Genomic DNA, 10,936 nt, shown 5'->3' on the forward strand with positions numbered 1-10,936 from the left:
TCCAGAACTGACAGATTCGAATAGAAAGGAAATAACGTTTGCGATGACAGAAGCCCCATAGGAAGTAGTTCGAGAATCGTGATGAAAGGCAGTTAATAGGAGAGAAAAGGAATCTCTACCTTTCTTTTATTCTGAGAAACTATTAATAGTTTTTTTTATTTGTCAACAGTCAATGGTAATCTAAATAAAACACTGACACGGACTATGTGAGATTACACAGATTATGTAAAGGCAAAGTCAGCAGATGGCACAATAAACAAGTCAAGTACGTAAATCTTTTGCAGGTTCTAAACTTTGTGAAATTATAGGAAAAATAATGATCATGTTCGAACGAAGAATAAGCTTTATAAGAGAATACGGTTGACATAGTTTTTTGAAATAAATTGAAATCGCGCAATAAAATAAAACAATAGTGAGTTAACTGATGTTGCGAACAAATTGAGAACTCCATTTTGATCAGTTTTCATGTAACTGGAAGATAAAATGATTTATTTATAACCACTGTTGAAAAGGCCATGACGGTTAATTCATCCTCTTCGTAATTCCTGAATAAAAACTTTCATTGATTATGGATTTGAGTATCATGATCCCACAAATAATCGATAGAAACTTTTCTCTACGTTGTCTGTGATCATGAATTTCCATGATTTTAATCAAATAAATCCAGAATTTGACTCATTCCAATATCATCCGTAAAACTGTAGCATTAGGAGAAAAAGAGTGATACCGCGTCACGAGTGGCGCCACAGTAAGCCCACATATTAATTAAGAAATGATTTGAAAGCAAAAGGAAAAGAGATCCATCGTAAAAACACAAACGAGAGTCCCTTTTTCGTCCCTGACGCCGGAAGTAATTTCCTCCTTGAACGAATTCGATGCCATAAATATCATTCGAGTTTTTGCTGATCCCAACTGGTCGTCTCCCGATCTCGGTTTCGCTTTTGATCGGAAGCGAATTATGATCGTCGACTTTTCCAAAAGTATTACAGACTAGTTTTAGTTCTGATGCCTCTCGAATTATTTAATTTTTATTTATAGATGTACGCATATTAGATAAAAGAAATCGCTGCCATGAGCATTTGATCAACGCTAGTGAGAAGTGTATCGCGATATAGATTTTAGGAATATAACTGCAAGATTTAAATTGAACACCACAGCCTCAAATGAATAAAAAAAAAAATTAGGCTAAACGTGCGTCCACACTACAATTAAACATGTCACAAATACGCGTCGGCAACTTATAGCAAATGCTTCACAAATAGGACCTCAAGTCGAGAGTGAACCTTCAGCAATTACTGGGTAAAGCTATGAAAGCTCGGATTAGCACTACCAATTAAGTCGCTGACTTATAATCAACATGCTTATGATGTGTGCATGAAAAGTTTCAGACATCTTTATGATACGGGTAATTGCAGAGAGGACGCGCACTGAAGCAATGCTGACGAGTGACGAGTCAATCAGAGGGAAGTTGACCTAAAGATGCCATAAGTGAAACCATATACTGCATTGGAAAATGGCTTTTCTGAGTATGTTGAGGTTAACTATTTCTTAATGTCCAACTTTTTTATGAGAGACGAGAGATTTAATCTATTCAGGTCAAAATACCTTCCAACGAGGTAGTTTCCTTACGTGAAATATTTCTTGTTTTCATTCCTGATCACCGTTCTGTTCAATATTTACTTTCATCCGGGTACCTGCTTGATGCAAAATATCGGAAACCATCGTCACCCCTCGGGTACCCAAGGAAGCTGTGACCAGCGAGGTTTATCAATCTGAATTCAGGGGAGAAGTGAAACTCTAGCTATAAATTGCCCTGGACGCAGAGTGCCCTGAGGCTGTCGCAACTCTCTCTCTCTCTCTCTCTCTCTCTCTCTCTCTCTGGAGTCGAGAGATTCGTGGAGAAATATTCAGGCCTTAGGTATTTTAACTTTGAATTTTCTGGCTATTCTCGCATGTATACTTTAAATGTGCACTTGCTTCATACATCCGGATGGCCATGGATTAAGAGAAACTGAAACAGTTACCAGTTTAAGAATGAATTAACGGAGCAGTAGAGTTAGAGTCCATTCTTTGTTGCCTTGAAAAACTGTAAGAATGAAATGCTGAGAATTGTAGAAGTGTTACCAGTGTTAAGGGTTTTACTTGAGTAATGGCACTGAATGAAAATAAAAGAAAGACTGGTCCAGAAACTGAACCAGAAAAGCAAATACACATACAAACATACATACATACAATCATACTCATATGTATAATATATATGTGTGTGTGTGTTTAGTTACAGATGATTATTTTATAGTTGCATAACACTAGTTTTTTTTTTAATTAAATGGTAATATAACCCAAAGAATCATTTTCATTCGCATATGAACAATGCGTCCTTTTAATTTTGACATAAGCTATTTTTTTAGGGATTCTTTTAAATTTCTTTTATAAGTCAAACTCTCTCTCTCTCTCTCTCTCTCTCTCTCTCTCTCTCTCTGGCCTAGTATCTGGGGTGGTAGCTCGCTAAACTCAGTACTAGGGGACCCGTATTCGAATCTCGTTACTGGGCGAGGCGGGACAAGAAAAAAAAATTCTTATGGATTTAGTTGTTAGATGGCTGTTGTGGGCCGCAGGTCGGGTAGGGGTTAGGGGAGAGAAAGGGAGAAGAAAGAACCAGACGCGATTGTTCAGAAGGAGTGAAACCACTCCTCCTGAGATATTCATAAGGTTCGTGAAGCTACTGCAGCTTTTTCCTGCGTGACTCTTTCTTCCACCTCTCTCCCTTTCCTCACATTCATCACAGAGTTTATTTAAGTCCCCATTTTGGACGCCTCACACACACTTCTGCATTCTGCGTGTAGGCATTCAGTGTCCCCCCTTTCATCTCTCTCTCTCTCTCACTCTCTTATTCCTTTCGACTTTTGCTAGGGAGAGCGTTTCTTGGAAAGCTTTTACTTTGCACACCTCAGGGAGGGCAATTTGTCTTACATGAAATCCCTACTTCCCTTTTAGATAGAATTTCTTCATCCTATTTATCGCTTATATTACCTGCTTTTGCCACTGACTGTTTTTTATTTTTAGACTACATTAGTAAATAAATAAATATATATATATATATATAATATATATATATATATATATATATATATATATAAATATAAATATATATATATATATATATATATATATATATATATTGTTATATATATACATATAAAAGAATGAATAAATAAATAAATATAAATGTGGGCATACGAGAGTTCCCAAAATGTTGTAACGCCTTGTTGACTCCCGCATTAAATTCTGAAGAATAGTTGCAGCAATAAATGCTATGTTCTAAGGGGTCCACAATAATAAAAAATGTTAAGAGTTCGTGTATAATTTAAGAACACTTTACAAAGCTTTCGAACCCTTCCCTGGGTTCACCTTAAGTCCAAATGGATTTGGACTGAAGATGAACCCAGGGAAGGGTTCGAAAGCTTTGTAAAGTGTTTTTAAATTATACACGAGCTCTTAACATTTTTCATTATTGTGGACCCCTTAGAACATTATATACGTATATATTTTCGTGATAGAGAGTTTTTCCCAAATAAATGGTATGTTTTCACATCATATCCTTCACATGAAGTCATACTATTTGTGTCATTACGTTTCACATGTTAGTCTGCCTACTTTCGTTTCCATACAATCTGCATTTGTCTCTCTTCTCTCTCCTCCCTCCTCTCTCTCTCTCTCTCTCGTCTCTTCCTTCTCCTCTCTCTCTCTCTCTCTTTCTCTTCTTTGAACCGATATGATATAACTTGTTCATGGAAAGAGTTCAAGTAACGAATCAGATTGATGTATTAATGAGGCTATTTCCCTTCATACTGAGAGGTCTTTGTGGATAACATCTTTAATCGTTGTTCGGTATTTCATATTAATCGGTCAATCAGATTTCACGTATTTGAAAAGTCGTGTAATTCATGTTCATGAGATATGCGTATAACATAAATTCGCAAAATGCAAAATAATGCTTTAACAGTTTAATGTGATGTTAGCAGAGCCCATACTTTATTCTTATTATTTTTTTTCCTCTCTTTTTTTTTTTGTATTCCTTGCTTTTTTATTCTATTTGTCGTATTTTTTTGCATTATTAAAGTTGAAAACTTTCGATATGGCATCTTTATATATATTGTGTCATCAATTAAAGTGTTGAAAGGCGATGGCAAAGTGAAACCTAATCGATTTTATTTACGCGAATAGAAAGCAAAAAATGTCAATAATTACTTTCATTAACTGTCCGTTTCGCCATTTGAAGATGAATAAAGCATTAGCATTATAGTTTAGTGCAGTTTCTTCAACCCAGTTCTGTGTGTCGCAAAAAATTCTCAACCTCTCTGTATCCTCATCTTAACTGAGAACCCTTTCCATTCATTGAAGGGTAAGAATTCGAAAAGTTTTTGGTCACTGGTTTTTTTTTGCATCTGAAGATAAAACTTCCAGTTCGTTAAAATAATTAGTATTCATAGAAAATGAGAAACTACCCCAAAGGTCAAAGCGATGGTCTGATTCAGTCTCAGCTAACAAAAAAAATTAATTAAATCAATGTACCTTCACCGCAAAAATCCTTCATTATATCTTTTTGCCGGTTCTCATTCTTTACAGAATGAAAAGCGATTAGCAACGGAAATTCTGGGAAGTAAAATTTCCTGATGGGTTTCAGTCATTAACGGGTTTTTATGTGAATTTCTCAGGCTATTTTCTTGATCATCGTCATCAATCTTAATGATCGTAAAACTGGTTTCCCCTAATCAGTATTAAAGTGACACGTAATGTTAAGTTCCCCTCGTTGGACAAGTGGTTTTCGCGCTCGGTTACCTAATCCGGTGGTCCGAAGTTCGATTCTCGGCTCGGCCAATGTGGAATCGAGAATTTATTTCTGGTAATAGAAATTCATTTCTCAATATAATGTGGTTCGGATCCCACAATAAGCTGTAGGTCCCGTAGCTAGGTGACCAATTAGTTTCCTAGCCACATAAAAATATCTAATCCTCCTGTTTGGGCCAGCCCTAGGAGAGCTGCTAATCACCTCAGTGGTCTGGTAAACTATGATATACTTAACACGCAATGTACATGTGGTTTTAGACATTTTATGTACAAACATACATACATATCTAAAAAAATTTACATATATTTATACTAAACAGACCAACCCAGTGCTGCCCGGGAAAACTCTGACGACAATCTACATGTAAGGGTGAGGGAGCAGGAGATAGGGAGGGAAGGGGGAGGTGGAAGGGGAAAAGGAAGGAAAAAAGGGAGAGAGGGAGGTGGTTTGTGTAGATGGGTCCAACTAACAGTTCTACTTTTTTCATGCAAATGTTCACCCTTTGAACATATACTAGCTGACCAACCCAGTGCTGCCTGGGAAAACTCTGAACGACAATGTACATGTGGGGGAAGGAGCAGGGATAAGGAGGGGGAGGATAGAGGGAAGGGGGAGGTGAAGTGGAAAGGAAAGGACGAAGAGAGGGATAGGGCTTGTGTTGATGGTCCAACTGACAGTTCTACTTTTTCCATGGAAATGCTCACCCTTCGAACAGTCATGTGATAACTGTCCATTTTATCTAGGGATTACTGTGCTGTCAGTCCTTTTTTTTCATCCAGGTATCATTGTGGTGACTGTTCCTCTTATCTATGGAAACTCTGTCTAAATAAGGTTGAGACTCAAGGGTGATTAGCACTGTGGCCATATTTTCTTAAATTCGCTCAAACGTTTCAGGAAAAAGGGTGACAATTTTGGTAGATTTGGCAGAATTTTTGAGCGGCGCTGCCATTTCCTCGTGTATGGATGATTAAAGGAAGTGACCGCCAAGGCCGCAGTTATAAGAGGATTGTCTGTCACCTCCCTCCATTCGTCGGTACAAAAGCAAAACACGTTGATCAAAACGTTATACTACCTAGACCATGCTGTACATTTTTCGAGTTGCTTAATGCAAAATTTTACATGTGCATACATGTGTGTACGTATATATACTTTTATGTGTGTGTATATGTGTACATATATATACTTTTTATATTAGTACATACTTTAAACGTAAGCATACATACATGTGGCATATATTACTTTAAAACGAAGTCACTTGTGAATAAAAGCAAATAGCTGGACAGTGCGCTCGTATATGTCCCTCCACTCTCTGGATTAACCTTACCTCGAGGTTAATCCTGAAAGTGCGCCTTTTTGGATTAGGATTAAATCCATGTTTGGGCAGATGGAGGCGTGTCAACGCCGCTTATTGTAGGAGAGTCTCAACCTTTCGTAGCTGGAGTATAGGTTTAACTGTTGTGACTCCATTTTATCCAGGTATTACTGTGTGACTGAAAAGCATTGTAATAATATATTTCTATGGTCTCGAATTCATGAAATGAGTATGAAAAACCTGCAGAGTTTATTTGCTACAATGAATTACAAAGGGAAGGGAATGTGGGGTACGGGTTTGAAACCTACCCTATTATCTGAGTTGGGTCAAATGATGGTCACATTCCAAATTTTGTCTAGATCGGTCAAGCGGTTTGGATTTCTACAGCGCACAAAGTTACAATATACTACAAACTTCACTTTATACATACACACACACGCACATATATTGGTATATGTATATAATATATATAATATATATATATATATATAATATATATATATATATATATATATATATTTAGTATATATGTGCGTGTGTTTTAAATAAAAAGATCACCGCGGCATACAAAAAATCAATTAACAAATGGGACGTTTGATTAGGCGAGAGAGAGAGAGAGAGAGAGAGAGAAACAGTTCATATCTCTTTTGAACTTGGAGTCCCCTAACACTGCAGACGGAATGTCCTTCCCCACCTGCTTGACGCGAAGAGCAATATTCCTCAGAGTGTCTGCCCTGAGGAAAAGTTCCGCCCACTTCAGAGGACACGAGTGTTTTGGCAGATACGAGGCAGGCAATTCCTTCGGCGGCCGAGGGACTTCCGGGTGCCACTTATGAGTGCTGAGCGAAAGGGGGTAAGATTTTGTTTTCCTTTTTTCCTTTTTCCCCCACAGATTTGAAATGTAGTGACATCGCAGGTTTTTAACCCGTTATTTGCTTTTAAGAGTTAGACTGTCTTCTTTGGTAACTGCATACCGGACAGATTGAATGCTGCGTTATACTTTACTGTATAAATTTCTTGTTCTCATCAATAGCTATGAAAACTGTTTTGTAAATGAGTCATTTCGCTTGAAGGAATTCTGATTTAAAATCTCATAAAAGATTAAAGAACAAAACTGAGCGTTCAAAAGAAAGAGGCTATTTTCCGCGAAAACCGAACATGCATTTGTCTTTTATTTCACTCTTATTCTTGTTTAGAAATTCTGAAATATAGGTCTGGGCATGATAATAGTATATCTTATTGATATACTATTCTTCCTTCAAGCAAATGCGTCAAAGACCACTTTGAACTAATGTAGACTACACACACATAGACACACACATTCATACATTCATACATACATACATACATACATACATACATATATATATATATATATATATATATATATATATATATATATATATATATATATATATATATATACATAAAGGTTTTTGCCACTAAGGAAAAAATGAAGAAAAAGCGATCTCGCTTTTTCATTTTTTCCTTCGTGGCAAAAACCTTTATTTATACATAGCATCACGTTTTATATACCTCGTGATCAAGTTATCCATATATATATATATATATATATATATATATATATATATATATATATATAATATATATATACATATGGATAACTTGATCACGAGTATATAAAACGTGATGCTATGTATAAATAAAGGTTTTTTGCCACGAAGGAAAAAATGAAAAAGCAAGATCGCTTTTTCATTTTTTCCTTCGTGGCAAAAACCTTTATATATATATATATATATATATATATTATATATAATATATATAAATATATATATATATATATATATATATATGTGTAGGTATATATATTATATGTAATAAATACATTTTAGAATTACATAATCTGTAAATAAAAACAAAAACCCATGACCTGAGTCATTGGCGAATTAGGTAGGGTCCTACGTGACCAAGGCAAATCTAGAATCACGCTAATGCGATTGTCTGCAGTAGCCTGGTTTAAGTTTGTTTTCAAATGTCATCATTTTGCATTACTGTTAACTTGTCATAACACTTCCATGGGAAGCGGTTGACCTGTTAACCTGCGCCGGATACTTGTAACTTCCGAGCCGGCGGGACTACGTATGTTTTTATGTGAATCGCTGAGATAGCTAATGTTTCGCTATCAACGTGATTCTCCAAGAAGGAGTTTAATTCTAGCGACAAAACGGAACGGTCTCACGACCGAACTGTCTCTCTTGTTATGGAGTTTCAGAATGTTGTTGTACTATTTTCAACTTATCTGTTTGAATCATCTCCTTTACTTTAAGAAGAAACCACTCTACTAAGATATCACATAGGAAAAAGAAGGAACCAGAAATACTTAAGAATGACAGTCGTAAGGAAAAACAACAGTCTTTCGCAAAAGCGAAACGACTAAAATTGGTGGCAGCTATTGACGAAGATAAGATTAACAAGACCCATATCAGCCGACCGAAGAACTGCAATCTCCAACTTCCAGCTATAAATCAATACTAAACAGAGAATAAACGGATCTTCAATCAACGCAACATTTTATGAAGACGCAAGATATGTCCTTCATCGAGAATACAAGCATCAACATCGACGATTGAGTGACTGTGTCACATATCTCCGAGAATCAACACCGGACGAGAAGCAGCATCGAACATCAACCAAAAGAAGAAAACACATAAAGGAAACAACGCGCGATCACTAGCAAGGACGCGAAGAGTAGGCCAAGAGGAAGCAACGCGAGGAAGGGGGCTGTGACGTCATCAATCTTGGACTTCTTCATGCAACGCGAGGAAGAGAGGAGACCAGACGTCATCACGACTTCCGAAGCGAGGACGAGAATAAGAAACTGTGTCAACAATCAATCCCCATATAAACCAGAGCTAAGTAGAATTTTTATCTATTCAGGTTGGTTTTTTTTTTCTCAGTGAAGTGTTGTTCATCAGGAGTCGATCGTCCAGTATTCTGGGGGTGAGTTGTTCGCCATCTTAATCTTCATTCATTACAGAATCAATCTTCAACTACGAGTTCTCGCCCGCAGACTATTTTTTTTTCTCGTTGTTGCTAATCGTTTTCTTGCAGGAATTCTCCGTATAATATCTTTATCAAATTATCTGTATTTCTGTATCTTTTTGGGGGATTTTCCTATTACTTGCAACAACACATTTATACAGTATATTGCTATGCGTTTTACTTAGTGGTCGGGTGTATTCTTATAGATATTTTGATAGGACCGCAAGGAATAGGAGTGATAAGAAAAAAGTAAAAGTGAACATGGCAACTACTGCGGCTGGCAACCCGAATGTGGTGACTCTCGTGAGCGCGAGGTCAGCAATTGTCCCTTTTCAAGGTCGGGTCAATGGGTTCCTACCTCAAAATGTTGATGGCATGGATCTCATCTGTAGACGCTCATTTAAAAGCAAAAAGCATCACAGACCCAGCTGTACAATTACAGGAAGCCAAAAGCTTCATAGACTTTGCTAAAGGAGCCGCAAGTGCATATCTAAGAGGTGTTTTCTTTCCAAGAGGCGGCTACATGGGACGAGTTACAAACTGCAGATTACGTGCCGTGTATGGGGGTGAAGAGGAACTTTAGATGTATATTGGCATTGAGAAATATCCTTAATCAAGCCTCTATGACTCAGCTTAATGTTGTCGAGCAGGCGGGGGCGCTAATCGCCGACAGGCTAAATGAATATCAAGTTAAATTTAAGTAACTCCGGGTGGGTTACGAGTGCCAGGATCGCCATGAAAGATTTTATCCGTCTAATTTACCTCACGAGCATTACAGCAATGTTGCCTGAAGCTTTAGTGCGGTGTTTTGACAAAAAATTGCAGCCCAACAGTACGAAATTAGATGTGTATAAACAAATCAAAAAACACATGTCTATAATGTACCGACCTAGATCCTCGCTCACTTAGTTTTTGCAAAAATGAGAATAAGCCACAACAAGTAAACGTGGTACATAATAATAATCAAGCTGCAGGGATGGTTGTTATAACTGTAAACGACCAGGTCACATAATTTCAGACTGTCGGGACGCGTTTTTTTGTTCCAATCCATAATAGTTCCACTCATTCCATATAATCGTTGCTTCTCACGGAATCAACAGCAGAATCCTACAAACACGCAAACAGTTGCCAATGCAAACAAGAGAAAGGGTCCTCAGTACTATAAAAAGAAACAGCAAACGGAAATGCTGCTTAACAGCAAAACAAACAAATCGTGCTTCAGGTACCTCAGTTCCTGGGCCGTCTAGCCAGAACTTGCAAGGTCAAGTGAATTTTCAAGGAGTGGCTAAACAAAGCAAATACCACGTAGTTAGCCCAAGGGGGGAGAGGACGATGTTGGGTCATCAATATCAACATCTTTTGTATCAAATAATCAGTTTTAATCATTTATCAGATCATTGTGAGGCAATCGATTTTCCTATGAAACACACGGCCGCAATCCAAAAATCTGTGCAGGTTCCCGTAGATTTGCAACAAATTCACACAATCATAAGTCAAGACGAGTTACGACCAACCTTATATGCAGTAAATTTGGACCATAAGTCATTTACTGTGTTCTTTGATTCTGGTAGTCCACGTAATATCATGGATCTAAGGACTCATCATTTACTCTTTTCAAACTTCCCTATAGAGAAGTCCGGAATAAGACTCTCGGGTATAGGAAATAATGAATTAAATGTGGTAGGAGTAACTCATGTTCAGTACAAGGTCGTAAGCGCACGTTTTCCGATAGTTTTATCGTTGTACAAAACATTAATAGTATCCCGCAGTAA

This window comes from Macrobrachium nipponense, chromosome 23, assembly GCF_015104395.2.
Source record: "Macrobrachium nipponense isolate FS-2020 chromosome 23, ASM1510439v2, whole genome shotgun sequence".
NCBI classification, from domain to species: Eukaryota; Metazoa; Arthropoda; class Malacostraca; order Decapoda; family Palaemonidae; genus Macrobrachium; species Macrobrachium nipponense.